Source organism: Pan troglodytes, chromosome 11 (assembly GCF_028858775.2).
Source record: "Pan troglodytes isolate AG18354 chromosome 11, NHGRI_mPanTro3-v2.0_pri, whole genome shotgun sequence".
Classification (NCBI taxonomy): domain Eukaryota; kingdom Metazoa; phylum Chordata; class Mammalia; order Primates; family Hominidae; genus Pan; species Pan troglodytes.
In genome coordinates, this window is record NC_072409.2 from 77,335,918 (window position 1) to 77,362,265 (window position 26,348).

General features: G+C 44.5%; 1 pseudogene; it reads right to left on the reverse strand.

Annotated features, from left to right (window-relative positions):
* Positions 1-9,362: 9,362 nt before the first annotated feature.
* Positions 9,363-17,391, reverse strand: LOC104007858 (14-3-3 protein beta/alpha-like; annotated as a pseudogene).
* Positions 17,392-26,348: the final 8,957 nt, after the last annotated feature.

Sequence of the window (26,348 nt, forward strand, 5' to 3'; positions counted from 1 at the left end):
GAAGAGACCTGGGGCAAGAAGAAGAGGAGCTGTGAAGTTATTGCAGTGGTCTAGAAAGAGGCAATGAGAACCTGCACCCAGGTGGTGGCAGAGGGGACGGAGGGGTCTCCTCCAACCCTTGTTGATTCTATCTAATGTTCCCTGCTTCAGAATATGTTTCTGACAATGATATTTTGTGCAGGGCATAAAACTCATTCATAATGTTCACATTGGTGATGCTGATTAATTAAAGGGTAATAGAATGAGAAGCACCTTTCAGAAAATATGCAGACAAAAGCAATGATTCTGGTACATAGAGGACAGAAAGGCTTCATTTCACAGTTACCCGGAGTAACCATTTGAGTGTGAGAGCCAAGCCCCAAAGTGGACTCACCTCTCAGATTAAGTTCAGACCCGTTCACCATCACTAACACAGTAAAATGTTATATTTGCTGTTTGTTTTCCCTGCAAACTTAGCCCAACTGGCCCTATTCTAGCGGGAAAAGGGGAGCCCAGGCTATTTCCTCTGGGGCTCACTAGAGTCCCCTGCCACCCTTTTGGTTCCTGTCCAGGTTTTTCCTAGACCCTCTGTTCTGCTTGCTTCACCCACCACCTCCCATCAGAAAAAAAATCAATAAGATCTTTCTCAGTAAGATATAATGAAGACTTCAGCTTTTACATTCTCACAAAGGACAAAACCTTATAATTGATGAAAGCTATGGGAAGGAACAAATAATTTATAGCATTGCAGTCTTCAGAAAGCCAGACGTGACACAATTTCTGTGAAACTGGCCCCAGAAGGCCGGGCGCGGTGGCTCACACCTGTAATCCTCGCACTTTGGGAGGCCAAGGAGGGCGAATCACGAGGTCAGGGGATCGAGACCATCCTGGCTAACACGGTGAAACCCTGTCTCTACTAAAAATACAAAAAATTAGCTGGGCGTGGTGGCGGGTGCCTGTAGTCCCAGCTACTCGGGAGGCTGAGGCAGGAGAATGGCGTGAACCCGGGAGGCAGAGCTTGCGGTGAGCCGAGATCGCGCCACTGCATTCCAGCCTGGGCGACAGAGCAAGACTCCATCTCAAACAAAACAAAACAAAACAAAAAAACTGGCCCCAGAAGACACAAGCACAGCCTCCTCTTTGATACCAATGTGAAACATTCTCCATCTTTACCCCGACAGAGTTCTCTTCCAAGTTGAGTCGTTTTGAGAGTGATGAAGTGTACTGGAGTCAGCAGTGTTGCTAATAACCGCTGGAGAAATCAATAAAGGTCCTTGGTGCAGATGGGACACAGCAGCAGCTAAAACTGAGGACAAACTCCGGGGTTTGGAGTCAGTCTGGCCCTTTTGCATGTGTAACTGGGATGAAATGTTAACTTCACTGCTGTGTGCATGGAAAATGCCGCATTATTTTCTCTAAAACAAATTAACTTTCATTCTGGGCTCTATCACACCAGGCTCAAAATACAGTCGTGACTGGGACAACCTCCTCATTCCCTCCTCAAAGTGGAGGGAAGTGCAAGGGATCTGAAGCCCACACGGGCACACACATGCACACACACAGACCTGAGGGTGGTTCTTTCTTATGGAGTTCTGCCATATGCATTTTGTAAAAATGCCGCTTTTTATTTAAAATACATCAGGGACACCACTCTTAGACAAGACATGACCTTGGAGAAGTGTGGGTGGTAGAGCTGTCATCACTGGGAAGCAGTAAATGGCAGAAGTAGAAAGTGGGGACAACACTGGCCAGGCTGCTGCTGTGTCTTGGGCCAGGCTCCCCTGAGCAGAGAGGAAACAGCATCATGCAATTCCATGCAATGGAATTCCACATGCTGCTCAGTCGTACTTGGATCCTGTCCCCATTGCTTCTAACTACATGACTTTGAACCTGTTTTCACATCCCAAGGTGGGAATAATAATAGTCCTACCTCCTAAGGTTGTTTTGAGTATTAAATAAGAAAAAGTCACGCCTATAATCCCAGCACTTTGGGAGGCGAGGCGGGTGGATCATTTGAGGTCAGGAGTTCAAGACCAGCCTGACTCCGTCTCTATTAAAAATACAAAAATTAGGTTGGGTATGGTGGCTCACGCCTGTAATCTCAGCACTTTGGGAGGCCGAGGAGGGTGGATCACGAGGTCAGGAGATCGAGACCATCCTGGCTAACACGGTGAAACCCCGTCTCTACTAAAAATACAAAAAAAAAGTTAGCCAGGCATGGTGGCAGAAGCCTGTAGTACCAGCTACTTGGGAGGCTGAGGCAGGAAAATTGCTTGAACCCAGGAGGTGGAGTTTGCAGTGAGCCGAGATTGCACCACTGCACTCCAGCCTGGGCAACAGAGTGAGACTCTATCTCCAAAAAAAAAAAAAAATACAAAAATACAAAAATTAGCTAGGTGTGGTGGCGTGTGCCTGTAATCCCAGCTACTCGAGAGGCTGAGACAGGAAAATTGCTTGAACCTGGGAGGCAGAGCTGGCAGTGAGCCGAGATCGTGCCACTGCACTCCAGCCTGGGCAACAGACCCAGACTGTGTCTCAAAAAAAGAAAAAGAAAAAAAGAAAAGAAAAGAAAAAGAAAAAGAACGTAATGTGCCTGGAAAAAACATAAGCACAAATAAATGTTAGTGCCTGCCCCTTATGGTAATGATATTTTTGGTGTGACAAATACTGGGGTGATTATGGGGACATTAGAGCAGTCTCCTTGAAGTCAAGGCTGTTCTGGAATACTGGGGCCTCTGCAAACCCTTTCTGCTTTCTCCTCTGTCTGCTCTCAAGCCCTCTCTGCAATGAAGAGCTTGATTTCTTTTACCTGCATAATTTCAGAATATATTTCATTTTTCTACATTCTCTGCTTGTTAGAGCCTGTTGCAAATGTCATCAACTTAAAAGAGGTCTGGCAAGTGCCATCCTGGGCTGTATCCCACACGAATAACCCTCTTCATGAAACTGTGCACACCTCCAATCACCTGAATCTCATTCTCATGATCGTCCTTTTAAATGCTCTGGCTGTGCTGCTGAAAATTGCAGCTCTGAAAGACATACTCAAAATCCCTGCCTAAGAAAACAGTGCATCATTGGGCTTGCATGAAATAAAATCTATGGGTGCTAAACCCTTGCACTTAAGATTCCTCAACAGCTGGCTGAAGGGAACACACCCAGAGTAATTTGCATTTACCTCCTGGATAAACTGTCTAATCAAAAGTACTTTGGTATGAAGCATATTGAAATAGGCTGCATTTGCAGTGGGTGGGGTTGATTTATTCTTCTGCCTATGCAACGTATGCTGCTTATGCAGTGCTTTACGACAATCGCAAGTTTGACTGTTCTATTTTTCTCTAGCCGGTGTTCTAGTGGGCTGCTTGCTTTTTATTATCACAGTGCTCAGAGCTGGAGGGTTCACTGTTTCTATGATTGCTGGCTTGGGGGTTAGAATGGCTTTTCTTTTGGTTATTAGTATTACAGAAGATACCATTTATCAAATATGAAGCAATCTTGTGATCTTCTCAAATGCCAACATCATGAAGACCTCAACTAGGAGGTCATGCATGACACCACATGCAAATTTCCTCAAACTTTACCACTCAAAGGACCCACGGTTCACACAACAGAACATTGACTTATATGGGAGTGTGCTCTAAAGGCAGATTCACAGGCCCCACCCAGGGCGACTGAAGCAGAATGTGCATTTTACAGGATCTGCAGGTGCTTTGTGCACATTAGTGCCTGAGTGGCACCATCCTCAGCCACCCTGGAGTTTGGGACTCTTTTGAGGCATTACTCTAGTGCTTCCACAAACAGGATCCCATTCAATACAGCAACCTAGCAGCAGCTGCTATCCTCCTCATGTCACATGGCAGGAAAAGGAGGCTCAGCAAGTGACCCGTATGGGGTGGAAAGCACTAACTTTTGGAGGAATTAGAATTCAATCCAGGCCTCTGAGGGGCTCTCCATCCTGCCTGTGCACCAGAAAAAAACCGTGATTATTTAAAAATCAGTTGCTTCGTTCCCTTTGACCCACTGACTTAGAATCTCCTGGGACCATGGTCCTGGTGTCTGTTTTGTTATAAAGTTCCCAGCCTTATGTGGCCAGGCTAGGGGCCTGCATGCAAAATAGTCACCCCATCCAGTCACCCACTGAAGCCCTTGGAAAAAATGAGATGTCAAGCAGCTGCTAACATTGATTTGGCAACTAACACTGTGGCTGGGGGATTTAAAAGTATACGTCATTGTGTTCGGTTCCCACACAACCCCTACTCTGAGATGTGCAGGAAGGTGACAACAGATAGAGACATTTCATCTTTGTGCTCACAGGGCCTGATGCTTAGCAGGTGCTCTGTAAGTGTCTGCTGATGAGTGATGGTCGTCAGTGGCCCCCACCTGACCTGGCCTCTCAGCAGCCCCAGTGCTGTCAGCCACTCCCTTTTCCTGAATGTTCTCCTCCCTGTGCCTCTGAAATCGCCCCTCCCTGAACTTTGTCTCTCTGATATAGCCCCACCTCATCTACTGTCTTTTTTTGAGACAGAGTTTTGCTCTTGTTGTCCAGGCTGGAGTGCAATGGCATGATCTCGGCTCACTGCAACCTCTGCCTCCTGGGTTCAAGCGATTCTCCTGCCTCAGCCTCCTGAGTAGCTGGGATTACAGGCATGCACCACCATGTCAGCTAATTTTGTATTTTTTTTTTTTTTTTTTTTGAGGTGGAGTCTCGCTCTGTCGCCCAGGCTGGAGCACAGTGGCGCGATCTCGGCTCACTGCAAGCTCCGCCTCCCGGGTTCATGCCATTCTCCTGCCTCAGCCTCTCCGAGTAGCTGGGACTACAGGCGCCCACCACCACGCCCGGCTAATTTTTTGTATTTTTAGTGGAGATGGGGTTTCACCGTGGTCTTGATCTCCTGACCTCATGATCCATCCGCCTCAGCCTCCCAAAGTGCTGGGATTACAGGTGTGAGCCACCATGCCCAGCCTAATTTTGTATTTTTAGTAGAGACGAGATTTCTCCATGTTGGTCAGGCTGGTCTTGAACTCCTGACCTCAGGTGATCTGCCCACCTTAGTCTCCCAAAGTGCTAGGATTACAGGCGTGAGCCACCGCACCCGGCCTATCATCTACCTTCTTTTAGGCTGCTCCTTCTCTACCCTACACGACATGGAGAGCTCACCAAGACTCAGGCTTGAATCTACGCCTCATCACCCTGAACTTTCTTCACAAGGCAACCTGCTGATGTTCCCACTCTTAAATCTCAAACCTACACCTCCGAGCTCAAGACTTAGACATCTTCCTGCATGCACAGGATTTCCAGTAAAGTGACTCGTAGTCTTAGGTTGCTTGTGCATTGTTTCAATGCCAGTCCCTTCAAGACAGAATCCCTGATCTTTCCCCATTAACCTGGTCCTCGTCTCACAGTCCTTGACTCCACAAATGGCACCAGTCTATGCAGTGTAGAAGACAGACACCTAAGAATGCTCTGTAACATTCTCTTCCTTTTCTCTCATATTCAACCCATCTCTAAGCTACTACCTGTCAGTTTTACCTTCTAAGTGTCTCTCCAACATATCCACCTGGTGTCCATTGTCACCACAGCTACTGGCCTCTTCCAGGCTACAATCTGCAATCCTCTTGCTTGGACTCCTGCAGGAGCCTTTGAATTCTCTCTACATTCATTCTGACCCCTCCAATCCATTCTCCACACTGCAGTAGGCAGCATCTCCACTGGCACCCAGACGTTCCCACCCCCTGGCATTCACTCCCTGGTACAATCTCCTCCTGAGTGTGGGCCGTTATCAGGTGACTTGTTTCTATGAATAGAATATTGTAAAAGTGACAGAATGTCACATTTCAGATTAGGTTACAGAAAGAATGTTTTCTCTCTCTCCTGCCTTCCCATTCTGGGGGAATCAAATTGCCATGTTGTGAGAAGCCTTAGGGAGAGGCCCATGAGACAATGAAGAAATGCCTCCAGCCGGCAGTGAGCAAAGGCCTGAGGTCTGCCAACAGCCACTTGGTGACCTTGAATGTGAATCCTCTCCCTAGGCAATCCTTGAGATAGCTGCAGCTCCCGCTGACACTGGATGGTAACCTCGCGGGAGACCCAGAGACAGAGGACCCAGCTAAGCCATGACCAAGTTCCTAGCCCAAAGAACTGTGAGATAATAATATAAGTTGTTCTATACCACTACCCTTTGGGGTAATTTGTTACCCAGCAATAGATAACTGATACACCTATTATACCACACTCTTCTTTACTTCAAGATCACCCATTCTTTAAAGACTAAAACCCTTGACACCTAAGGGCCTTTGTGACCTGGACTCTGCTGACCTCTGCACCTCACCTGGCCACTAGGCTCCCCTACTTTCAGGGTTCCAGACATCTCATCTTCTGGCAGGTCCTTGAAGAAGTTTAGCTTCCTCTGGACACAGGGCCTTTGCACAGGCCCCTTTGCTTCACATCCCTTTGACTCAGCAGAAGTGTCACTGCCTATGGGAAGCCTCCCCTGACTCCTCAGGTCTATGCTGGGCTCCATTGATGAATACCCTTATGGGTGCCTGTTCCTTGACTTTACAGGGTTGACCTGCTGCCCTCAGTTTGTAATTGTACACTCATGTCTGTGGCTGTTTTACTACAGTCTATCTCCCTCACTAGGCTGTAAATTCCAGAAGAACAAAAAACACGTGGCAAGGCTCATGTCTGTTTGGGTCACCACTGTCTCCCCAGTACCAGGCATATCAAAAGCTCTTAAACAATATCTGACTAAACAATGAGTAGGTCTGGCGTTTGCTATTCTGCCATACAGGAAAGTTTCCCATCTCCCCTTTCCCAGTCCAGACATCCACACTTCTCTGGAGTCATTTCCAAGAACTATGGGGAGGCTGAAGGGGCTGAGGCCAGTCACACAGCTGTGTGAGCCACAGCAAAGGATATGCCTTTGATTCTAAGTGCACTGAGCACCTTCCCTGTGCTGGACACTGGGCTGGGTGGTGGGAATACCATGATGAGCAAAATGGGCTCAGCCCTGGGACTCACAGGGTTCTAGTCTGGTTGGGGAGAAAAATGATAACCAAATTCTCACACTAATAGCCACAGCAACCCTCCATAATGGCAACATGCAGGAGTTCTGAAAACACGTCACAATGGAGCCACGCTAATCTAGCAGCAAGGGCTCCCCTTTTGTAAGTGATCCCCATCTTTGAACAAAGCCAATGAACTCCACCATTCACATAGGTTTGCTCTTTATTTTTTATTTTTTAGAGACAAGGTCTTGCTCTGTCACCGAGGCTAGAATGCAGTGGCACCATCAGGGCTCACTGTACTCTTGAACTTCTAGGCTCAAGGGATCCTCCCACCTCAGCCAACCAAGTAGCTGGGACCACAGGCACCACCATACCCTGGTAATTTTTATTTTCATTCTTATTTTGTAGAGACAGACTTGCTATGTTGCCCAGGCTGGTCTGAGCTCCTGGCCCCAAGTGATCCTCCCCGCTCAGCCTCCCAAAGTGTTAGGCTTGCAGGCATGAGCCACCATGCCTGGCCTGACTGTTGCAAGGCACACCTCGTCAAGACCAGCTCTTGAGATTTCCATCCCCACACTTCACTCTCCCCTCACTTTTCATTCCACATCATTCACAAATGCCATGAGCAGTTAAATTGGCATGTTACAGGCAGGGCACATTTGCCTTGTCCTCACCATATATTCACCCGGTAGATTTTAAAGACTCCAAAGAGAGAAAAATATGTATAATGGGGCAAGATCCAAACAAAGTCTTCATACTTTGCAACAATACACAACAGGGCACCTAGCTGTGTCCAGTGAATAACTTCCCTAAAATTCATAATCCAAAACCTCTTAATGGGATACCTTTCCACTCAGATTTTAAAACTTGGGCAGCCAATATCGTCAAGAAATATGTTTTCTTTTAAATGAACCTAATAGTACAGTAAGTGCAGGAGAGTAAGATGGCTTTCCATCTTCTGTTTTAAATCATAAACTCCATGATGGAAAAAGTAGAAAAATATTTCTCATTTAAAAGTAAAGGGGAAAGCCAGGCGTGGTGGCTCATGCCTCTAATCCCAGCACTTTGGGAGGCCAAAGTGGGAGGATCACTTGAGGTCAGGAGTTCGAGACCAGCCTGTTCACCAACATGGTGAAACCCCATCTCTACTAAAAATACAAAAATTAGCCAGGTGTGGTGGTGCATGCTTGTAATCCCAGATCCTTGGGAGGCAGAGGCAGGAGAATTGCTTGAACCCAGGAGGCAGAGGCTGCAGTGAGCCTAGATCGTGCCACTGCACTCTAGCCTGGGCAACAGAGGAAGACTCCATTTCAAAAAATAAAATAAAATAAAAATAATAAATAAAAGTGAAGAGGATACCCCATTTGCCTTGCTGCAATGCATTGATTGCATGCCTGTGTCAAAATATCTCATTACCCCATAAATATATACACCTACTATGTACGCACAAAAATGGAAACTAAATTTTTTAAATGGATGTAAGGAAGTCAAGCCTTTTACTCAACAGGTTAATTGGCTAACATCCACATGTAATAATAGAATATATAATTGAAGCGTTCTAAGTGCCACCTAAAAAGGAAAATTAAAAGTCTCTCTTAACTGATAAAATTTTTATTTCACTTTTGAATTTTTACACTTTTCTTGATTATTCCATGTAAGGTAAAACAATAACTGTTTAAAAGACATACACACACCTAGTAAATCAATAACCAGGCATTTTTTCTTTTCTTTTCTTTCTTTTTTTTTTTTTTTTTGCTATTCTATTTTCCCAAAAACAGGTATGCTTGCTAGGCAATAGAACCATCACAGAAGCAAACATTAGGCAGAAAACTGGTAAGGAAAAACAAAGCTACCAGATACACAAGACAAGCTTGGTTGCACATTCACTACTCATTTTCAAGCAGCAGGTATTAACCGAAAGCACATTCTTTTGTTCAGCTAGAAAGGAGAGCCGGGCGCGGTGGCTCCTGCCTGTAATCCTAGCACTTTGGGAGGCTGAGGAGGGCAGATCACGAGGTCAGGAGAACGAGACCATCCTGGCTAACACGGTGAAACCCCGTCTCTACTAAAAATACAAAAAGGAAAAAAAAATTAGCCGAGTGTGGTGGCGGGCGCCTGTAGTCCCAGCTACTCGGGAGGCTGAGGCAGGAGAATGGCGTGAACCCAGGAGGCGGAGCTTACAGTGATCCGAGATCGCGCCACTGCACTCCAGCCTGGGCGACAGAGTGAGACTCCGTCTCAAAAAAAAAAAGAGGGATTTTTATTGTTGTTTTTTCTTTTTATTTTTCTTTCTTTCTTTTTTTTTTTTTTTTCTTTTTTTTTTTTTTGAGGTGGAGTCTCGCTCTGTAGCCCAGGCTGGAGTGCAGTGGCGCGATCTCGGCTCACTGCAAGCTCCGCCTCCCGGGTTCACGCCATTCTCCTGCCTCAGCCTCCCGAGTAGCTGGGACTACAGGCGCCCGCCACCACACTCGGCTAATTTTTTTTTTTCTTTTTGCATTTTTAATAGAGACTGTTTTGTCTTTTTTGGTTTTTTTTAAGTCAGTGCATGAATTTTTCTTTTCTTGTTTCCGCAGATGGACAAACAGATGGACCCTGCAGCCAGGTGGAATGTCAGAGGTGGAGGGGAAACCCTGGGACACTGATGGGCCTGGATCCTCTCCAGCCTCTCCCCTGCAGTGTCCACACAACTGCCCTGAGTGGTAGCGTCTTGTTTAGGCACTTCTGAGAGCTGAGCTGGATGAGTGCACTTGGGACACTTGGTGACAGGTACTTGCAAGCATGATCAGGGTCAGCCTCAATACAGGCAGAAATCCTGGGTGTTTAAAAATACCTTTTTGATTCAGATCATGGTGTGATTGCAGAGCAACACTGTGTTGAGAACTGGAGGAAGGCAGAGCTGTGGTGCCGGCAGCTCTTCTCAACTCTTTAAAGCAAGGTTTGCTCACCAAGGTGCTGATTCATGTCTCTCACCCCTGCCCATATATAGCATTACAAAGTGAACAGGCCAGGTGTGGTGGCTTACGCCTGTAATCCCAGCACTTTGGGAGGCCGAGGCGGGCAGATCACGAGGTCAGGAGATCGAGACCATCCTGGTTAACACAGTGAAACACCATCTCTACTAAAAATACAAAAAAAAAAAAAAATTATCCAGGCTTGGTGGTGGGCGCCTGTAGTCCCAGCTACTCGGGAGGCTGAGGCAGGAGAATGGCGTAAACCTGGGAGGTGGAGCTTGCAGTGAGCCGAGATTGCACCACTGCACTCCAGCCTGGGTGACAGAGACTCTGTCTCAAAAAAAAAAAAAAAAAGTGAACAAAAGGCCAGGCACAGTGACTCATGCCTGTAATCCCAGCACTTTGGGAGGCCAAGACGGGCAGATCACGAGGTCAGGAGTTCAAGACTAGCCTGACCAACATAGTGAAACCCCATCTCTATTATAAATACGAAATATTAGCTGGGCATGGTGGCACGCACCTGTAATCCCAGCTACTCAGGAGGCTGAGGCAGGAGAATGGCCTGAACCCGGGAGGCGGAGCTTGCAGTGAGCCGAGATCGCGCCACTGCACTCCAGCCTGGGCGACAGAGCAAGACTCCATCTCAAAAAAAAAAAAAAAAAAAAAAAAAAGATAAATCCCCATCTCTACTAAAAATACAAAAATTAGGTGGCCTATGGTGTCACGTGCCTGTAATTCCAGCTACTCAGGAGGTTGAGGCGGGAGAATTGCTTGAACCCAGGAGGCAGAGGTTGCAGTGAGCCAAGATTGTGCCACCGCACTCCAGCCTGGGCCGCAGAGGGAGACCCTGTCTCAAAATTAACTAATTAATTAATTAATAAGTAAATAAAATAAAACATAATATAATAATAAATAAAAGCCCCAATCTAGGAAGAACATGAAAACTGAGCACTCCTGAAGTGAAAGGCAATCTCTACAGAACATTCTTCTGTTTTGTTGGAGTCAAGGTCTTGCTATGTTGCCCATGTGGGAGTGCAGTGGCTATTCACAGGGGCAGCCACAGGACACTATGGCCTTAAACTCCTGGGCTCAGGTGATCCTCCTGCCTCAGCCTCCCAAGTATTTGGAACCACAGGCACACACCACCATGCCTGACTCAGAACATTATTCTTAAAGGTATTATCCAGGAATGTGGGGCAAAGGCATGTGGGGGAAGGGACATCTGTGCTATAATGAGACTGGCTAACACTCACTAATGCCGTGTATCTGCTGGGGTTCTGAGCACTTTGTATGCATTATCTTATTAAATTCCTCACACCAAAAAAAAAAAAAAAAGAAGGAGATATTAGCCAGGAAACAGAAAAGAGCATTCATAAAACAGACAGCATTTACAGCACTAGCTCAGTGTTAACAATGAAAAACTATTCCATTATTGAGGCACAAGTTTCAAATCAGTAACATATTCCTATTGCTGTAGGAAGGGGGGTTTAGTCAGGTGTGTCGTATGAGCACCAGAACTTTTCAAGGTGTCACAGCCAATTATCTGTCACAAGGAATTTCAGCTTCAGGATTTGCATTTCCTCAGAGGAAGACGCTGTGGACATTTGTGGTCATGAACTTTTGAGTGGCAATAGCCCAAACAGGTCCAGTGTCTATAAGCTCTGAACAGGCAGCATCACTGTGAATTACCATTAAACTTGAATGCCAAATGATGGTGTCTCACTCCACATCCCAGCATCACGACATAACCTCTATAACTTTCTGTACAACTTTACAATGAAATTGTATTTCAGTGACTATTTTAATATTGGATTAAACTTTCCAAAGAGTTACATAACATTCAGGTCTCTTTTTCTTATCAGTAAGAATTATGCTGAATTACAAAACCCATCACCACAGTGCTCAGCTTTAAGAAAATTAAACACACAGTAATCTTGCCAATGTCAATCAAAACCAAAACTTCAGAATGCCATGGTGTTTACGCAGCCAATCTAGGTTTTAGATACAAATGCCAGCTGTTTATCCCATGAACCATTCTTGCTAGGCTGAGGCTGTGAAAAATCGCAAGACAATGTACAATTCTTTTTTTTTTTAAATCACACAAAGGGATTTATGTGGATGGTACAGGGTGACACTGAACAGATTGTGAGGCATGGCAGACACAGTTCTCTCCCTCCCCAGCATCTCCTGCATCTCCCTGGTTTCCCAATGTCCACAGAGTGAGATTGTCCCGAAGTCACTGCATGGTGGGAGTGCTGTCTTTATAAGACTCTTCATTCAGTGTATCCAACTCAGCAATTGCTTCATCAAATGCCATGTTTGCCAGGCTGCAGGCCTTTTCAGGAGAGTTTAGAATCCCGTAGCAAAAGACTGAGAAATTAAGTGCCAGGCCCAGTCGAATTGGGTGTGTAGGCTGCATATCTTTCTTACTAATTTCAGATGTTTCCTGGTAAGCCTGCTGGGAGTTCAACAGTGTGGTTTGTTTATTGTCTCCAGACGCCACCCCAGAAAGATACCTGAAACAATCTCCTTTCATTTTCAAGGAGAACGCCTTGCTTTCAGGTTGCGTAGCATGGGGAATAAGAGACTTGTCCAACAGCTCCGGAACTTCATTGCAGATGTCCAGCAGCTCTGCCTCTGTCTTCCATGGTACTCTTTGCCCATCTGCTGCTTCTCATTCCTCCTGTTCTCTGCTCAGTGCTGGAGATGAGAATCCAGGAAGAACAGTGGGCCCCACCATATTCTTGTAGGCGGCAGAGGGCAGATTGCTGTCTTCAGCTGGGGGCGCATGCCCCTGTGGCATGGCTGCCTTCCCGGCTGCAGCCACATCATCACCGCGCTCAGCCTGCTCAGCGGGCCTGGCTTTCTGTACCAGCACACTTTTATCCATTGTCACTTCCAAGCACAGCTCTGAGCTTGGTGACCACTACCTTCCCAAGCTGACTCCTTAGGCCGCTGCAGTGGCTGTGGCAGCGGCAGCTACCCCAGCTCCAAAATCAGCGGTGGCTGCTCCACTTCCCAAAAACAGCCTCTCTTTGATGAGCTACTATCATGTCTTGCCTGGAGCACAGCACATCTGAAAAACTAAATAAAAATGAGCAGAAACAAATGAGCCCCAAGTTGCCAACTCTCTGGAAAATTCCGAAGACTGCCAGCAGGTGTCATTTCCAGGTGTGAGAAAAATAGAAATGTCTGGAAAAGGATGGGATGTGGCAACGAGAATGGCGAACTCAAAGGGAGCCAGGTGTGCCAGGGCAGCTGGTAGCCACGGCAGGGCGAGGGTGTGGGTGGTTCCTGTGCTCCTCTGAGTCCCTTTCTCACCAATAGGCCACACAGGATGGTCTCCCTCTAAATGTTAATCTTGAGGTGACAAGAGTGGCATTCGGACATCAGAGCACTGATGGCGGGTCATTTCCTGCAAGCCCCACTCACCCCTGCATCTAATAAGCCCCACGGCTCTGGGCTGATGGTCATTCCTAAGTGATCCCAGCTCACTACAGGGAAGGGGTCCACACTCCATCTGTCCTAGAATAGCTGCCACCTCTTGGGCAGCCCAGGCTAGGAACACCCCGCCAGAGTGCGCATGTCTGACCATATCATAGTTTGTCATGGTAGGAATAATTGAACTAGCTTTCCTTGGGCCTTTTTTGGATTTTCAGAAAGATTAGGGCATTCCATGTTTTTATTTCCTCCTTTCCCATTTCTCAAATGTGAAATTCAATTCTCTACCCCATGCAGTGTGAATTGTATAATGCAAGCCAACAGCCCCATCTAGTGTACTCCTCTCCAACTTCTGCAAAATGACTCTGTGGCCAGTCCTCCCAGACAAGGAGAGGTGCCAGATATGTGCTTTTATTGCCCTGTCAATCAGACATAAGAAACATGAGGAGAGACGGGAGGATGGCTTGAGCCAGGGAGGTTGAGGCTGCAGTGAGCCATGATTATGCCACTACACTCCAGCCTGGACGACAGAGTGAGACCTAGTCTGGAAAAAAAAAAAGAAGAAGAAAAGAAGCATGAGGACCTAATTCATTTTTCAGTGTTAGAATAAATAGCATTTATTTTCTGATAAAATTGCACATAACCCTTGAGCTATACCCCATGTACCCTTTGTTTCCATGGTTAGCACGAGTGGTGGTGGACCACACCTGTTCTGTCCTGAGGCACATCAGGGATTCCCCGGAGCCCCCAGCTCTAGGAGGTGGGTCACAGGAGTCATCACAAGGTCTGCGCTCTGAGAGAGAAAATCCCCCATGGGGAATATCATGATTGACCCCAAATCACCATCGTGCTCAGCTCAGAATGCATTTGAGAGTTCAAGGAGGCACTTTGGGCTAAGGTGAAAGATCCATACTAGAGCCAGATCAAGTCGAAGAGGGATTTTTGTGTCAAGATCCAAGCATGCCTCACCAGGCCCTATGATAGTGCTCTGAAGTTATGTTCACTTTCTTATCTCCCTGTGCTGGCTTTACTTCTCTTCGTCTCTTGGTCAGCTGAATTTCTGTGTTTCCTGAACCACAAGGGAGACCTGGCTTTCCACAGCTCCCGGGTTCCCCAGGGCTCTGTTCTAGGAAGTGAACCCTGGGGCAGGAGTAGGGGAGACAGTGGCAGACAGCACAAAGTTAGGCACGAACTCAGTGCAGAACTCAGCAGAGTGCTAGCCCAGCGTGTTTTCTCTCTCCTTTCACCCCTTAGAGACTCCCACTCCTGGGAACATCACACACCAGGGCCTGCCAGGGGGTGGGGAAAAGGGGAGGGAGAGCATTAGCACAAATACCTAATGCATGTGGGGCTTAAAACCTAGATGACGGGTTGATAGGTGCAGCAAACCACCATGGCACATGTATACCTGTGTATATAACAAACCTGCATGTTCAGCACATGTATCCCAGAACTTAAAGTAAAATCTAAAAATAAAAAAAAATAAATAAAGACCCGCTCGTGCCATAAATGGTTCCTGCAGTCCACAGGCGTGTAAAGTCGGTGTTTCCTCGGTCCTCTCAGCTTCCCTTTCCTCAGTACCGGCTTCGTTTATTCCTAAGGCCTCTGGGCTTCCCCAACATAGAGGAAGGTGACCACTCTGATACCAGATCCAATGCCTCCAAGCTCTTGAACCCCTGCAGAAAGGAAAGATGGCCAGAAGCCAAGTGGAAAGCAGGCTTCTTTGGATGCCCTTCATTTTTACCGAAAGCTTATTTTTAAATAATCTTTCGCATTAATCTGAAAGCATAGACTTATAAAGCATCAGGAGAATCATAGGATTTTTCTTACTTTGAAAACTGAAAACAAGCAACATGCAAAACTGGCCAATCAGAGGAGGCTTAAAGAAACGAAATACATCCTGGTTACAGACAAAAAGAATTCCCGAAGATCTCTCACTTTCTGATCTGAGGGGAAGGAAAATGAGCCCCTACAGGTGAGAAAGAGGAAGATGAATTCCCTCCTATATTTCTGCTTTCCTTTCTTTATAACCTAAGCAATACTGTGCTGGTGATTCAGTGGTTGCAGCTGGGCAAAGAGCAACAGCTACCAACAAGAAGCACCTACAACTCTGAAGGAAGAAACTCTTCTCTCTTACCTGAGAATCTATGGTTCCAGGAGTTCAGAGTGAATCTTCACTGCTCTTTTTCTCTGTGTGCTTGTACCACATGGCTCTGAACCACAATAGAACTACAGCCCACTGGAGGAATTTGCATATTGAATCTGACCTAGCCGATTGCCATTGAAAACAACAGCAAAAGACATTGTCCTGACGTTTTAAACAAAACCCAGAGTCTCATAAGATAATATCCAAAATATTCAGGATATAATCCAAAATGGTTCAGCATGGAAAGAACAAGGAAAATCTCAACCTGCAAGTGAAAAGACAGTTACATTTCAGAACTAAAAATAAAAACACTGAAATTAAAAATTCACAAGATGATCTCAACAGCAGAATAGAAATGACAAAGGAAAAAGTCCATGAACTTAAAGATAGATCAATAAAAAGTATTCAATATAAGCAACAGAGAGGAAAAACGTTTGAAGAAAAATGAGCATAGCCTTAAGGATCTGTGTAACAATACAATGACACATTTGTGCCATTGGAGTTCTACAGAGAGAAGCATAAGAACAGAGTAAAAAATATATGAAGCCATGCATCTCTTAATGACAGTAACACATTCCGAGACATGAGTCATTAGGCAATTTCATCACTGTGTGAACCACAGAGTGCACTTCCACAAACATAGATGATAAAGCCTACTACACACCTACGCTATATGGTATATCCTGTAGCTCCTAGGCCATATGCCTGCATAACATGTTACTATACGGAATACTGCTGGCAATTGTATTACAATGGTAAGTGTTTGTATATCCAAACATATCTAAACAGAGAAAAGGTGTAGTAAAAATATGGTAGAAAAGACAAAAAATGGTACACCTATATAGGACACTTACCATGAACGGAGCTTGCAGGACTGGAAGTTGCTCTGGGTGAGTCAGTGTGTGAGTGGTGAGTAAATATGAAGGCCTAGGACATTAATGTACACTACTGCTGACTTTATAAACACAGTACACTCAGACTACACTGAATGTATTTTAATTATTTTCTTTAGGCTGGGTAAAAATTTGACAAAACCATTAATAGAGGTCCCCAAGTATTGAGAAAGTGTTTCAGGAAGTGCAAGCATATGACAGTTAAAATATATGGCAGTGTGGACAGGTGCTTAAGATTTTTATGATAAAGTGTAGCAAGTTGCAAGGTATGACCAGTCATTTCATATCTTGCATCTTGATGTCACACCTTGCAGTGGAGTGGAGAGAAAAGTTATTGGGTCAAAAGAGTCGAGGAACCATGAGTCACTTTACAAGAATTATCAGACTGCCCATGGGGAGCAGTGACAAGAAGCCCAGGGCTACAGGAAGGGAGAGGACTATGATGGACATCAGTGGAGTCACGTTGCATGGTGGCATGAGTCTCAAAAGTCAAAGGCGTGTAACAAGGGAGAAGCGAGTGGAAGTGGGGAACGCAGATCTGACTGGCTGGGTGTGGTGGCTCACACCTGTAATCTCAGCACTTTGGGAGGCCGAGGTGGGCAGATCACGAGGTCAGGAGATCGAGACCATCCTGGCTAACATGGTGAAATCCCGCCTCTACTAAAAATACAAAAAATCAGCCGGGCATAGTAACGGGCACCTGTAGTCCCAGCTACTCAGCTGAGGCAGGAGAATGGTGTGAATCTGGGAAGCGGAGCTTTCAGTGAGCCAAGATGGTGCCACTGCACTCCAGCCTAGGAGAAGGGAAAAGGACTCTCTTCCCATAATTCCACATGTGACCCAGGTGCCACGAATATATTACCATGTAGGGAAAAATCAATGGCTATGAACACTTTCTTCTTTAAATGTATAATAAAACAATACTTTTTTTTTTTTTTGAAACAGAATCTCACTCTGTCGCCCAGGCTGGAGTGCAGTGGCACAATCTCAGCTCACTGCAACATCTGCTTTCCAGGTTCAAGCAAGTCTTCTGCCTCAGCTTCCCGAGTAGCTGGGACTACAGGCGCATGCCACCATGCCAGGCTAATTTTTGTATTTTTAGTCGAGATGGGGTTTCACCATATTGGCCAGGCTGGTCTGAAAGTCCTGACCTCATGATCTGCCCACCTTGGCCTCCCAAAGTGCTGGGATTACAGGCATGAGCCACCACGTCCGGCCAAAAATACATTTTCTTTCTTCCCTCTTCTTCCACCCAAAGCCACGAATTTGACTTAAGATACATTTTCTTTCCTTTATATGTTCACATAACTTAAGGAATAGTAAACCAAAGAAGGAAAGAAAGAAACAGAAACTAAGCCAGATAGAAAAATGAGCAACTGGGGTCAGGCTCAGTGGCTCACACCTGTAATCCCAGCACTTTGGGTAGCTGAGGAAGGAGGAACAGTTGAGCCCTAGGCAACGTGGCAAAAACCAATTTCTACAAAAAAAAAAAAAAAAAAAGAAAAAAAAATTAGCTGGGTGTGGTGTCACATGACTGTAGTCCCAGCTACTTGGGGGGCTGAGGAGGGATGATTGCTTGAGCACAACAGGTCGAGGCCGCAGTGAGCTGTGATCATGCCATCGCACTCCAGCCTGGGTCACAGAATGAGGCCTCAAAACAAAATAAAATGGTGCCGGGCATGGTGGCTCACGCCTGTAATCCCAGCACTTTGGGAGGCCGAGGCGGACAGATCACAAGATCAGGAGTCGGAGACCAGCCTAACCAACATGTTGAAACCCCGTCTTACTAAAAATACAAAAAATTACCCGGCCATGGTGGTGGGCGCCTGTAATCCCAGCTACTCGGGAGGCTGAGGCAGGAGAATAGCTTGAACCGGGAGGCGGAGGATGCAGTGAGCCGAGATCGCGCCACTGCACTCCAGCCAGGGCGACAGTGAGAGACTCAGTCTCAAAACAAAACAAAACAAAAAATTGTAACTGGAACCCCCCCCGCCCCAAATATCTCAGACCTAACTCCCACTGAGAATAGTTTTGAAATCTGAATATAATGATAACAGAAAAGCAAATCTCTTAAAGTCTAGGAGAATGATAAAAGGCAGACAGGATTTTTAAAGTAAAAAAATCAAGACACAGGCGGCCGGGCGCGGTGGCTCACGCTGTAATCCCAGCACTTTGGGAGGCCGAGGGGGGCAGATCGCGAGGTCAGGAGATTGAGACCATCCTGGCTAACACGGTGAAACCCCGTCTCTATTAAAAATACAAAAAATTAGCTGGGCATGGTGACGGGCGTCTGTAGTCCCAGCTAGTCTGGGAGCGGAGGCAGGAGCTACTCTGAGGCTGAGACAGGAGAATGGCATGAACCTGGGAGGGGGAGCTTGCAGTGAGCCAAGATTGCGGCACTGCACTCCAGCCTGGGCGACAGAGAGAGACTCCGCCTCAAAAAAAATAAAAAATAAAAAAAAATTAAAAATTAAAATAAAATCAAGACACAGGCATATCTGCATATCTATTAAGATTATTTTCACATTTTGCAAATCATTTTCCTTTCAGGGGATTTGCTGCTGAGTTTCAGTTTAGGGCATTGCAGTCAAACAGGAATCTGCAGCTCAGATAAAGTGGTTTTGGGAGACACAGGATATGAGAGCCCCTGAACTGGGCTATCAAGCAGTGAGAGTTTGAAGGACCTATTATCTAGGAAGAATTACAAGAGAGTGAGCCTGACATCTGCCTGGCTTTCGGTTCTTGATAGATTTACCCAGTCCTATTTTTTTTTCTAAGATTAGAAGCAAAGGAACCAAATAAAAGAGGTGCTTTCAGTGGTCTAGAAAGCTTAACAGAGCATTTGGAATTGTGGGTCCTGGGAGACAGAGGTGGGAGTTCATGGCCTATCTTTCAAAGGAGATCTGCTTGGAAAAATCACAGTCTCTGGAGTCGTGACTTAAAAAGAGATAAGCACTGGGAAAGTCACTAGGCTGAAATGTAGTCTTGATTCACTCCCTTGACTGACTGGATCAAGGCGGTCCTTTGACTGCCAGAAGAAAACCAAGTCCTCTCTGGAGAAGACAAGAATGCACAGCCAAGCTTGGGAATCAACGCAAACTCACCTGAAACATCCAGAAACAGCATCCCATGACCCAACACCAAGAGAGACACAATAAGAAAGGAGCAGGGGCCGGGCGCGGTGGCTCACGCCTGTAATCCCAACACTTTGGGAGGCCGAGGCAGGCGGATCACGAGGTCAGGAGATCGAGACCATCTTGGTTAACATGGTGAAACCCCGTCTCTACTAAACATACAAAAAATTAGCCGGGCGTGGTGGCGGGCGCCTGTAGTCCCAGCTACTCAGGAGGCTGAGGCAGGAGAATGGCGTGAACCCGGGAGGCGGAGCTTGCAGTGAGCCAAGATTGCTCCACTGCACTCCAGCCTGGGCGACGTAGCGAGACGCCGTCTCAAAAAAAAAAAAAAAAAAGGGAGCAGGGTTTCTGGATACCACTGTTATCAATAATAACAGGAACTTTAATAGTTAACTATGATTCATGTGTTTTAGAAAAGAAACAAATGATCCAGATTTTTGGCAGAAAACTGGAAACCATAATGAATCAAATAGAAATTCAGAATTGAAAATAAATATCTGAAATACAAAATGCATACATATGGGTTGAGTTGGAAGATAGATTAGTAGAAAACATTTTAAGTGAAACAGAAAAAAATTGATAGTATGTACAGAAAATATTTGTGTAATTGAAGTTCCAGAAGAAAGGGAGAGAGGAATTGGGACATAAGCAATATTTTAAGACAATATCACCAAAAATTTCCCCAAACTGACAATAGACAGTAAAAGAGAGATTTAAGAAATTCTACAAAGCAGGCAAATTAATTTAAGAAAAACTTCACCTAGTACATTATAATAAGTATGCAGAAAAACAGGGCAAGGAAAAGATTTTAAAAGCAGCACAAACAAAGAAATGTTATTTTCAAAAGAGAAAATATTAATATAAGGCTGACAGACAGTGTCTCAATATACACAAAGGAGGTAAACAGAATGGCGTCCTTGAAATGTTGGGAAAGTGAAACAAGCTAACAGACAAAAAAGATAATTAAAAAAGTTTATTAATCAAAAAGAAAAAGCAATAAAAACCTCTAATTTATCAGTAATTACATTCTAAATAAATAGTAAAACTGATTGGGTGAAAATAAAACAACTCTTTTATACTTACAAGAAACAAACATTAAGTAGGCATACATAGAATAGTTGAAAGTCAAAGGTTAGAAAAAGATATTCTTTGTAAAGACCAAACAAGAGAAGAAAAAAAATGTATAGTTTTATAATCATAAGTCAAAGTTGACATTAATGCAAGATATATTGCTAAAAAGAAAAAAAAAAGAATAACAGCCATCAAAGAGAGTGATATGACAATCCTAAATTTGTAAGCTTTAAATAATAATATATTCTCAAAATACGTAACACAGAAATTGACCAAACTGCAAACCAAAATAAGAACATTCAACATTATAAAGATTTTAACTTACCTCTCTAAAACTGATGCTCCAATCAGACAAAACAATCAATAGAAATGTCAATTTGAACAACCTGATTACAAACTTGACATACAGAAAGCCCTGCAACCAATACTTACAGAATATAATTTGTTGTAAGTGCATGTGGGACCCTTACCAAAACTGACCATATTTAAATAAAAAATGCTATTTTCTGACAAAGGACTAGGATCTACGCTACAATATATAAAAAGAGCTCTTGATATTTAGAAAGAAGAAAAGAGGATCCTCTCATTAAAGAGGAGGTATAGATGGAAAATAAACATGTGAGACAGTGTTTTAAATCATTAGCGATCAGTTAAATGCACATAGCTATTAGAGAAACTTAAAAAAAATGCTGACACCACCAAATGCCTGTTGAGAATACAGAGAATGTGGGGTGCTCACACATTGCTGGTGGGAATGTAAAATGGTACAACCAGTCTGGGGAATAATTTGGTAGATTCCTTAAAAACTAAGCATGTGATTTATACAATGCAGCCATTGCACTCTTTGGCTTTTATCTCAGATAAATGAAGATTTACGTTCACACAAAAACCTGCACAGACGTGTCCATAGCAGCTTTAGGTGTCATCTGTCAAAAATAGTATCAGCCCAAATATTCTTAATCAGGTGAATGCTTCAGCAAGCTGTGGTATATCCACAACATGACATACTTACCCAGCAATAAAAAGGAACAAACTATTGGTATAAACAAGAACTGGGGCAAATCTCCAGGGAATTAAGCCAAGTAAAAAAAGTCGAATCCCAAAATGTTAAACACTATGATTTCATTTGTATGACATTTTTTAATGAAAAATTTAGAGATGGAGACAGATTGGGGGTTGCCAGGGATTAGGGACAGTGGAGGGGGCATTGCAAGGGGGTCGGTGTGATTTTCAAGGCACAGCACCAGAGAATTCTGAGGGGATAGGCTGCCCTGGGTTGACTGTGGTGGTGGATTCAGGAACTAAGACGTGTGGCATAGTTATAGAGAGCTATGTGCACACATGTACACACAAAATACAAATAAAACACAGAAAGTTTTAACAAGGCTGGTAGATTGTGTCAATGTCAATGTCCTGGTTGTTATAGTTTTGCAAAATGTTACCATTGGGGGAAACCAGGTAAAGAATACATGTGATCTCGTTGTATTATTTTGCACTACCTACTGCATGTGTATCTACAATTATTTCAATAAAAATTTCAATAATTTAAAAATATTAACCATCCCCTACTTGTATTTACACACAGTGGGAATTCTATGTAGATATTGAAGTAAACGAAACACTACTACAAACAATAACATGAATATATTTCACTAACATAATGTTGAACAAAATAGTATACATAGGACGATTTCACTTATAAAAAGGTTTAAAAAAGATATAAAACTAACTTATAGTTTGGCAAGATGGGAGGAAAGAATTGTGACTGGGAGAAGATACAAGAAGGCTTTGAAGGGTGCTGATAATTCTCTTAAGAGTTAATCTGCGTGGTGGTTCGCCTTGGAAAAATACATGGAGCTAGACATTCATGATCTGTGCACTTTTTAGTTTGCTACACTTCAATAAATGTGCATATAGGGAAGAAAGAAAAATATATCATCAAACAAATAAGCAAACAAAACAAGCAAACAAAAAAGAACAATCTTGCCAACAAAAACAAATCTTCAGAAAGAAATACATATGCCAGGCACAGTGGCTCATGCCTGTAATTTGGGAGGCCGAGGCAGGCGGGTCACAAAGTCAGGAGTTCTAGACCAGCCTGGCCAACATGGTGAAACCCCGTCTCTACTAAAAATACAAAAATTATCCAGGTGTGGTGGCGAGCGCCTGTAGTCCCAGCTACTCAGGAGGCTGAGGCAGAAGGATGACGTGAACCAGGGAGGCGGAGCTTTCAGTGAGCCGAGATAGCGCTACTGCACTCCAGCCTGGGCGAAAGAGCAAGACTCCATCTCAAAAAAATAAATAAATAAATAAATAAAATTGATTTAGTTACTGCACATCATTCACAGAAATACTTTTCCTTTTTCAATCGGTGTGTAACATTGCATTAGTTATTCCCATGTAATGACGGTTGTTCATCTTCCTTGAAGAATCTGGTACTCTGTGCTGCCTAAGGTGAGAACGTTGGGTTGATAGACAAATGATATGACTGAGGGGTTAAATCATGTGTTCATTTTCCCAAAATTACTTTGCTGAAAGCCAAGCTTCCTATTTGATTAGGGACATTTGTTTTGGTTGAATTGACTTTTTCTTACACATTGTCTATTTCAGCATGCCTTTCTGTCAGCGTGTTGAGTTCAGTCAATAGATTTAGTATTTCATTTCACTGGCTGACAGCAGCCCCTATGTGACTATTTTGTTTGTGTGACCCAGACTTTAATATGCAGAGGGAGTGTTCAATAAATGATGCCAAATATATTTCAGCTATGCATACTGTTCTTTACAAAATTCTCTTAATGTATAATTACCTATATTTTTAAAAGGAGAATTTGTGATAAAGATACATAATATTTCTAGACTAGACAAAACATTTTGTGAATGAACCCATACAATTTCTCATTGTAGAGATGCTTTCCCTTCGACAGTGCGATGCTGTACAATGCTACAGCAACAGTGCCCATCTCTAGTCACATAGATGGACATTCCTGCAGATTATCTCTCCAGTGTTTCCTCTTCCCCCCATCCCTTAACATCTCTTCCACATTTCCCAATTCTTGTCTCTTTATTGTGCATGCTGGTTAATTATTTCAGAGCTTTCTTCTTCTTCTTCTTTTTTCTTTCTGAGACTGAGTCTTGCTTTGTCACCCAGGCTGGAGTGCAGTGGCGCGATCTCGGCTCACTGCAAGCTCTGCCTCCTGGGTTCACACCATTCTCCTGCCTCAGCCTCCCCAATAGCTGGGACTACAGGTGCCCACCACCATGCCCGGCTAATTTTTTTGTATTTTTAGTAGAGACGGGGTTTCACCGTGTTAGCCAGGATGGTCTCGATCTCCTGACCTCGTGATCTGCCCGTCTCGGCCTCCCAAAGTGCTGGGATTACAGGCGTGAGCCACTGCTCCCAGCCATTTCAGAGCTTTCTTCTAATTTGCTGAGTCTCTCTTCATGTACGTTTGATCTGCTGTTTCAGAATCCACTAAATTCTTCATTTCTGTAATTCAATTTTCATTCTAAATACTGTTCTTTTTCAATTTTACTTGATAATTTTGATATAAAAAATAAGTCTCTTACTATTTCCATTTTCCCTGTTATCTCTTTAGACATATAAAGTGTGTTTATATTCTAAATCAAAATTATTTCCAGTTGTTGCAGGCGAATGCGGAAGGCTGGGAGAAGTGGGAGGGAAAGAGAAGCAAGGAAGTGCTTAGAAATGATATGTATAGCTGGGCACGGGGGCTCACGCCTGTAATCCCAGCGTGATTTGGGAGGCCGAGGTGGATGCAGCGCTTGAGCCCAGGAGTTCGAGACCAGCCTAGGTAACACAGGGAGACCCAGTGCCTACACACACACCAAACAAACAAACAAACAAACAAAAGACACAAAAATGAGCAGGGTGTGGTGGCACACTCCTGTGGTCCCAGCTACTGGGGAGGCTAAGGAGGCAGGATCGCTTGAGCCTGGGAAGCAGACATTGCAGTAAGCCAAGATTGTGTCACTGTAGTCCAGCCTGGGTGACAGAGCCAAACACTCTCCCCCCATCCCCCCCCCAAAAAAAGAAAACAACAAATATGTTGGTAATCTTGATGGTTGTAATGGTTTCAGAGTTCTATACCTACGTTAAAACTTACCAAATTGAACCTTTTATTATTTATTCAGTAAAACACAGGATCTCACTCTGTCTCCCAGGCAGGATGCATGGAGTGCAGTGGTGCAATCATGGCTCACAGCAGCCTCGACCTCTCGGGCTCAAGCTATCCTCCCACCTCCACCTCCCAAGTAACTGGGACCACAGGCGCGGGCCACCATGTCCTGCTCATTTTTGTATTTTTTGTAGAGAGAGGGTTTTTTTCTGTGTTACCCGGGGTGGTCTCAAACTGCTGGACTCAATCAATCATCCTGTGTTGACGTCTCAAAGTGCTGGGATTACAGCTGTGAGCCACCGCCCCCAGCCTGCACATTTTCAATGTGCGCTTTTCTGTATATGTCAAGTAAACCTCAACAAAATCTCAAAAAAATATTTAGTGCAGATGCTATTAGTTGTGGCAATGTAATCATGGTACAACACTCCAATTAGTCAGTTAGGAAGCAAAAATCCTGAGACACTGCACCCCAAATGAAAAATAGAGATTTTATATGGAATTTGTACAGCACCTAGCTAATTTTACAAAACTATTAATTTTTTTCAGTTTCTAATCTCATTTCTATACGCTTGTCTTTTCTATCCTTTTTCTTCTGTATGTTGATATAAACAGAAATCACTGAAGACTTCAGTCTTCTAGGCTAATTCTCTAACTCAGTGCCCTGCAAATGTGGCTTATTAATAGTCTTTGTCCATCTTAATGAAAACATAATTTGCAGCAATAATATTGAGATTCACCTGGTGTATTAATATTTTAACAGAAATTTAATGAACTGAATTACAAGCTATCAGGTAAATCAAGTAGGCCACAGGTCCAGTAAAAAGGAAAGCACCTTCTGAACGTTGATCCTAATACCTGTGAGCATTCACACTCTGAAATTATAGCTGAGTGCACACTGTGTGCCAGATGCGGTCCTACATGCAGGGATGTACAATGCCCAAGGAACTGCCAGTGCCAGGATCTGGGCTTGTCAAAAGGGGCCTGCAGTGTATGTGAGGAGACCTACCATGGGGGACACACTGGAAAAACCACCAAGATCGTCCAGTGCAATCAGTGAGGCAAATGCATGGGGAGGTGGGGAGCGAGAGCTGCAGAAGGAACAGAGGCTCCATAGGGAGCCCAGAGTGGAGAGAAGTCCCTGGAGGGAGGGGCTATGGAGGTCCTGGTGGAAGAAAGCCCGGGGAGCCCGGTGGGTGTGGATTAGGGTCAGGAAGGGATCAGTGAGTGAAGAGAAGCGTTTCAAGGAGTGAGTGTGATGTGTGTGTCTGTGGGTGTGGGTGGTTTGTATTTATGTGGCATATGTGAGTATATATGGAGTGTAGTGGGCTTGGTGTGTGGGTGTGATCTGAGTGTATGTATGGGGTGTCCATGGTGTGTGTGTGGAGTGTGTGGTGTGTGTGTGGTATGTGGGTGTATGGGGGATGTTTGTGGTGTGTGTGTGTGAAATGTGTGTGAGTAGATGGTAAGTGCAATGTGTGGTGTGTGTAAGTGTGCGATGTGTGTGTGGTGTATGTGAGTGGTATATGTGATGACTGTGGTATGAGGACCTGTGGTGTGTGTGTGGAAGGTGTGTGTGGTGTGTTTGTGGTATG